General features: G+C 37.8%; 1 non-coding gene across 1 annotated transcript; it reads right to left on the bottom strand.

The window, feature by feature from the left end:
- Window positions 1-224: 224 nt before the first annotated feature.
- LOC149026248 (signal recognition particle RNA) lies at window positions 225-527 on the bottom strand. Its single transcript, XR_016171963.1, has one exon.
- Window positions 528-7,904: the final 7,377 nt, after the last annotated feature.

Raw genomic sequence — 7,904 nt, 5'->3', positions numbered from 1 at the left:
ATAAGCAACCTACTTATCAAAAACAGAGTTTTCTTTGCATTCTTTCCGTTTGTAATTCAACTTTGAAAATAGAAGTTATTGGCTTGGGCATTATGGTCATTTTATTCATTTTGGGAAGTTTGAAAATAGAAATTATAGCCTTGGGTGTTATGGTCATTTTCTTCATATGGGGTTGGGGGAAGTAATCCCATTTGGAAGGATTCTTGGGAAATAAAATAAAAAGAAAAAGTGATTGTCTGGCTGGAGACATCTCTTGGGGCACAATGGGTTCAAGGCACACCAGCTTGTAATCCTTCCACCGTTAGGAGCGGGAGCTTATCGCTGCTCTGTGAAACCAGCCTGACGCATTGCCCTCCACTCTAAGAGTCATGAAGTCCAAGCCTTCGCCTAAACCACATGGCTCAACTCCTCACTTGGAACGGGCAAGCTAGGAACTGTACCATCAAATCCAACCCAGCAAGAGCTATATCAGCATCCAATCACCTTGTTGCCCTGCTTGGTTACAAGCTCTAGCTACTGAGCTCGGCATTCAATCTTTGGAGACAAGACTTTATAAGATGACAACTTTTGATGAAGTTTCCAATGTGGGACTAAACTAGAAGCATGATTGTTCCCTATAGCATTGGAATTGGTCATCTAATTCTAAACAATAGATCGTTTTCAAATCTTAATTAAGATGGTATCCTTTTTTTGGTTCAATTAAGGTGGAATCCCACGCCTTCAATTTAGCAACATCTTTTTTTTATTATTATTTTCGGGTGAAAGATTACCATTATTGACCAGATGAGAAATCTGATCTAAATATGTAATGCTCACACGGAATCAAAGACCTTTCAAATATAAATATTTTCCTTAAACATTATCTTTGCTTATAATACTTGAAAAACATCTTCTTGCTTATGTCGTATTGAATAAATATCATTTAAAACGTTTTGATATAGTTGTGCTATTTGATAAATGGTACGACAATAATATGAATAAAGATTTAATTGAACCATACTGCATTAATACGGTACTGAATATCTGATTCATTTTGTATGGAATCAATATACAGACATGGAACACATACTAGTACCCTTTCATACTCGATACAAAAATGGTGTGAAGTAAATTTATTCATAATCGTATCAATACCATACCTAATACCTATTCCATAACAAATTTCATTTTTTGGTAAAATTTCCATACCAAATTGACACCCTTAATTTTAGGTATTTACATGAGAATCATTTTCATAAGTTCTTGATCAAACAGATGCAATTCACTTCCTTTTGGCCATTGTTTCTACGTGTTCTTTAGTGCCTATCAAAATGGTTCTTGTATTAAGACTTGATCTAACATCATTTTAGGTTAGATAAGAATGAAGGGTAGCAAATATGCAATCATCTAAATGATTGAATCAAGAATAAAATGAATGATCACAAATTCTATTATAAATAACATCTAATTATTTTTTAGTTCTGAATTGTGATTTTAGACTTGGGGTTGTTGGAGTTTGGTTTTAAAACAAATATATAATAAAATATATTATTTAGATAAGTTTCAAAAACGCTCTACAACATTAAAACTCTATCTCCCAATTTTTTTTTAGAACTCTTGATTGATTCTTACTTCTATAGGACTCGTTTGGATGTAAAGATTTTGATCCAAGGAGTTTGGCAATTCGACAGTTACAAGGTAAACTAATTTACCATATTTGTTTAGTCTTACATCGGATGGAGCTAATGATAATATTAATTATACATACATTGATTGCTCCTAGTGGGGTGTATACTAGAGGTGACCTTACATACATATATCACTCTCCTCTATAGGTGTCTAGAACAGTTTAGGAGTCAAGATGAAGAATTAAAAAACAAGAGTTGGCTCTCTGGTTTTATCAAGAAAAATCCATGTTCTAAAAAGTGGAGAAAATCTCAGTTTTGCTTTCTTCCCTTCATGTGTTGTATACTACCTTCGTATCCTCTGCAAGTTGAATTTATTTGAGTGTTAGCCTTCAGATCTAAAGAAGTTGTTGTATCACCTTTTAGAAAATCTCGGTTTTGCTTTCTTCCCATCTTGTGCTATATACTACCTTCATATCTCCTCTGCAAGTAGAATCTATTGGAGTGCTAGCCTTGAGATCTAAAGGAGTTGTTGTATCTTGGAGGTGAGGACTCCAAGGTGAAACCCAGTTTGCATTTAAGGGGCGTTCATATACCTTAAGGAAAAATATTGTTCGTACGCCTCTACTCAACATGTTCAAGTTCGTGCTATTCTATTTTCGCTTCTTTGTTTCATACGGGTAAGCTTCTTACATAAGATTATATTGCTTTGTGATTCTATGTCTTATCATTTGATATTGGTTTGTCTATAGGGTGCCTCTGCTATTTTGATTCTAACAAGAGTAAAGTAATATATTAATATTACTATTAGTTACTATTTTTTCTTCGGTGTCAAAAAAAAAAAAAAAAAAAATCACCCCAAGTACATAACCTCTTAATCAAAATCTGAGACAACCGGAGAAGCCAATGTGTCCAATGCACAATTTCAGAATTTATGAAATCTTTAAATCATTTAAACATGGAAGTGTTAGTCAATTTTTTTTTTTTTTTTTTTTTTTGGTGAAAGGCAAATTTATTGAGGAGACATTGAGAATACAGGGGGTACACCCATTAAGTCAGGGAGTAGAAAGTGATCAAACAGTTGGGACCTCAACCAACTAGGCCTTCTTGGCTAGAACATCTACCACAAAATTGCGGGTCCTAATAACAAAAGAAAAAACACAATACTCAAAGCACAAAACAAACTGAGACATCCAGCACAATTGAGGCAATATTTAAGATTTTTTACTTATATGAGTTTTTCCAATGCTTCGGCATTTATTCTTCCCCAGACAATATTGAACTAACTCGAGATTGTCAGACTCGAAAAGGACGAAACGCCAATTCTCCTGAATGGCATATCATCGAAGTCCATATTGCAAGAGCTTCATGTTAAGAAGATTTTGTGTAGAAGTGATTTTGTATTACCTCTTCATGTGTATATATAATACAATCAAGTAAAGAATAAAATAAACGTGGCATGCTGTACATAAGGAAAGAATTTATTTGCAACGGTTATATTATCCAAGATCTCCAACGGTCATATTCTCCAAAGATCTCCAACGGTCATATTATGGCTAATACTCCCCCTCAAGTTGGAGAGTGAATATGTCAGCAATTTGGGTAGAACTAGAAGTGTGGACGGTGCTGATGAGGCCAAAGCGTATCTTATCATGGATGACATGACAATCAATTTCAATATGTTTGGTGCACTCGTGAAACAAAGGATTGGCGACAATGTGGATGGTTGCTTGATTGTCATAGAAAAGAGGGATTGGTTGCTTCAAATGAACACCAAAATCTTGAAGGAGCGATGTTAACCAAATTAGCTCTCAAGTGGCCATTGCCATGGCTCCATATTTTTCGTGGGCAGAGGGTTGAGAAACTGTATGTTGTTTCTTGGTCTTCCAAGAGATTGGGCTAGCACCAAGAAAAACACAGTAACTGGTGGTGGAGCGATGAGTCATGGGACAACTGGCCCAATCATAGTCACAAAAAGCACGAAGTGATAAGGTGCTATTAGCTGGAAGTAAAATACCCTGACCAGGTGAGCTATGAAGGTATCGGAGAAGGCAAGTTGCACCATCTATATGTGGTTTGCGAGGTTAGTGCATAAGCTGGCTATGAATGTTGACAGAGTGTGCACAATATCGGGACGAGTGATGGTGAGATAAATCAATCATCCAATCAAATGACGATAAGATGCAAGTTCAGGAAGGATATCACCATCGAAGTCCGTAAGCTTGAGATTTTGTTCCATTGGAAATGAAGTTGGGTGAACACTGGTGAGGCCGACATCTGATAATATATCCAAAGTATATTTCCGTTGATTGAGGAAAATACCTTTTCGTAAGTGAGCCAGTTCAAGACCAAGAAAATATTTCATGGGCCCAAGATCTTTGATATGAAATTGTTGGTGAAGGAAACCCTTTAAGGTGGAAATTGCCAAAGCGTCAGAACGAACAATAAGGGTGTCATCCACATATACTAATACAAAGATGGTTGAATTCCCGTGGCCCTTAGAAAAGAGGGAATAATCTGCAATCAACCGAATGAAGCCCACACTCATTAAGGCAGTAGAAAATTTGGCAAACCAATTACAAGAAGCCCGCTTTAAACCATAGAGAGATTTGTGGAGGCGGCAAACAACATTCTCCCCCTTACGATGATAACCAGGAGGTAGAGTCATATGTACTTCTTTGTCAAGATTGTCATGAAAGAAGGCGTTATTGACATCAGGTTGGTGAAGTGACCAATATTTAATTGAGGCAAGAACAAGCAAGACGCATACAATAACTAGTTTGGCCACAGGAGCAAAAGTCTCATGAAAATCAACACCTTCAGTTTGGGTGTACCCCTTGGCCAAACGTGCTTTGTACCGTTCAATAGAACCATCAGAGTGTCGTTTAATTTTGTAGACCCATTTACAACCAATGGCTTTCTTTTGAGGCGGCAAAGGAACAAGTGACCAAGTGTTATTGGTTTCAAGAGCCTCAATCTTTGACTACATGGCATCTTTCAAGTCAAGTGACAACATTGCTTTGGCAAAGCTAGTGGGTTCTTCAGAAGAGGAAAGAGACCTGATAAACTTAAGATGAGAAGGTGAGACTTTTTTATAAGATACAGAAGAATCAAGAGGAAGGAGTTTACCGGCATCCGAAGAAGATGATGTGGCGTGAGTAGCCGAGCATATGTATTCCTTCAAACGGGAGGGGGGATGATGCGACCGGGTGGAGTGACGTGGCAACAACACAATTGGAGGTGGGGAAGGATTGTGTGGTGGGGTTGGTGAGTCCAGTGGTGGAGATGGGAAAATTGGGTTGGTTGGGATGGAGGAGGATTCAAAATCAAGAACTGGAATAAGGAGGGCAGAGTTAATAGATGAAGGGGAAGTCTTTAGGTGGTAAGGAAAAATATGTTCAATAAAAACAGCGTCTTTGCTTGTGTAAACCTTGTGAGAAGTGAGATAAAAAAATTTATAACTATTTTGAGCAAAAGGGTACCCAATTAAAATTCCTGGAGAAGCACGAGGGTCAAATTTGTGCTTGATGGTGGAATGGTTGTGTCCATAGCACAAACAACCAAAAGTACAAAGATGAGCATATGTGGGGGTTTTATTAAAAAGAAGTTCAAAAGGAGTTTTCTTTTTTAATAGTTTAGTAGGCAACCTATTAATAATGTGTGTGGCCGTAAGAATGCAATCACCCCAAAAATCTTGTGGAAGATTGACCTGAAATAAAAGGGCCCAACCAACATTGAGTAGGTGTTGGTGTTTGTGTTCAACAACACCATTTTGTTGTGGGGTGTCAACACAACTATGTTCATGGAAAACTCCATGGTTGGAAAAATTGAGGTGGTGGAGTGATTAAAAAATTCACGATTATTATCAGTGCAATTATTTTTATTTGAAAATTGAATTGAGTTTTGACCATTGCAAAAAAATCATGCAAATAAGACCAAACATCATATTTGAAGTTCATTAGAAAAACCCAAGTATAGCGAGAATAGTCATCCACAATAGTCAAAAATATTTAGCACCACATATAGAAGGAATATAATAAGGACCCCAAACATCGCAATGTATTAAATCAAAAGAAGATGAAGTGGATATGGAGCTAGATGGGAAAGGCAGCCGGGTTTGTTTTGCCAAAGGGAAAATAGTGCAAACACATTTATTAGAAACTGAAATGCAAGAATTAAAACGTGAGAAAAAATTAGTAATGTTGCGAGATGGGTGGCCTAAGCGTCAATGCCACACATCAAAGGAGTGGGAATGAGTGGATGAGGCTACAATAATGGAGGGAAGCAACTCCAAATAATATAAGCCATTATGCTCTTTACCCAATCCAATCATCTTCTTTGCTGGTAAGTCCTGAAAGACAATTATAAGGAAAAAATGTTACTGAACAATTGAGAGCTTTAGTGATTTGACTAACGGATAATAAATTAAAACGGAATGAAGGAACATACAAAACATTATTAAGAGAGATGGAAGGGGTGGGGGTGCAAGTCCCTAAATGGGACACAGGATTGTTTCACCATTGGGTAATGTAATCAGAGATGTATAAGGGACCACCGTATCAGTGTTAAAGAGATGTAACTTAGAAGCCATATGAAAATTTGCCCTAGAATCAATAACCCATGTGGAAGGGGAATTACCTGCAGCATTTGCTAAAGGAGTGGGATTACCCGATTCAATTAGTGTCAATAATTGATGATATTGCGCTGAAGTAAAGGAGGGGGCAGATTTGTTCCTGGGTTGATGGCTGCAAAGGATTGAGCAGAGAGTCTAGGTGATGTTGATTTAATGTGTATATTGTTGCTCTTGGGAGGATAATCGTGTTTCTTAAAACAACGGGAATTTGAATGGCTGTCCATGCCACAAAAATCATAGTGATACATAGGCTTCTTACCATTTTTAGAATGTGTACGAGGAGTAGTGGTTGCATGGGCAGATTGATGCAATGATGCATTTGGTAACTCATGGAGGGAATGATGATGCTCCTCTTGCAATAGAAGAGAATAAGCACGATTGATGTTAGACAAGGGTTCTTTTAAAAGGAGTTGACTCCGAACGGAGAGAATAAGAATCATTGAGGCCCATTAAAAATTCAATTAAGTGATCTTGTTGTTGAAGATCAGTGTGTTCTGACAAGAGACCACAAGTGCAAGGCGGGAACGAGTTGTATGAGTCGACTTCGTCCCAAAAACCCTTGAGAGTATTATAATAAGATGCCAAAGAAGAGGTTCCTTGACGATGATTAGAAATGCTACGCCGGATCTCAAAAGTTCGAGGAGCATTTTTTGAGAAAAACGATCACGAAGATCAACCCAAACCTCGTGGGCAGTAGAGATGTAGAAAATGCTATTAGCAATATCAGGTGAGAGAGCATTTAGCAACCAAGAAGGACCATGCTGTTGCATCATGTCCATGCTTGAAGCTCCAAAGAATTAGTGGCGGGTTTAGGCAAGGAGCCATCGATAAAGGCAAGCTTATGTTTGGCCTCAAGAGCCATCCGCATCCCACGATTCCAAGTGGGATAATTGTCGACGCGTAAAAAGTCGTGTGACGAGTATAGCACCAAGATTATCCGAATGATGTAGAAATATGGAGAAGAACAATCAAAGTGGATGGAAATAGCATTATTGGAAGCCATAGCAGCTATAGCAAGAGCATTGAGAGACGGATCCGTCATTGTAAAGGCAGCGGAAAGAAAACAACAACGTAGGGATCACTTACTGCTCTTGGAAAAAGAAATTAGCTTCACTTGAAAAGGTTAGGATCATCTTAAACTGATACCATGTTAAGAAGATTTTGTGTAGAAGTGATTTTGTATTACCTCTTCATGTGTATATATAATACAATCAAGTAAAGAATAAAATAAATGTGGCATGCTTTACATAAGGAAAGAAATTATTTGCAACGGTCATATTATCCAAGATCTCCAACGGTCATATTCTCCAAAAATCTCCAACAGTTATATTATGGCTAATACTTCACCTGCCAAAGCTGATCCAAACTTCACTGGATCCAAAACAGACATAATAATACCCCCCAACCGATTGCAAGCCACTTGGCCAAGTTTACCTACATTAGCATGGGAAGCATCCAAATTTATCTTAATCCAGCCAGGAAGTAGAGCATCCTATTGCCCATCATCATGTATCCGAGAACAGTGAACAGGAAAAGACGGTGTCTTCATAGCACCCAAGAATTCAGCAGCTCTACAACGGGATTCCATGGCAACCTCAATCTAAAACCACGATCTCTTCTTAAAAATAGCATCATTTCGGGCACTCCACAATTTCCAGCAAATAGAA

This window comes from Hakea prostrata, chromosome 2, assembly GCF_041222555.1.
Source record: "Hakea prostrata isolate BN-2017 chromosome 2, UWA_Hpros_2, whole genome shotgun sequence".
NCBI lineage: Eukaryota > Viridiplantae > Streptophyta > Magnoliopsida > Proteales > Proteaceae > Hakea > Hakea prostrata.
This window is presented reverse-complemented; position numbering and strand designations above follow the sequence as displayed.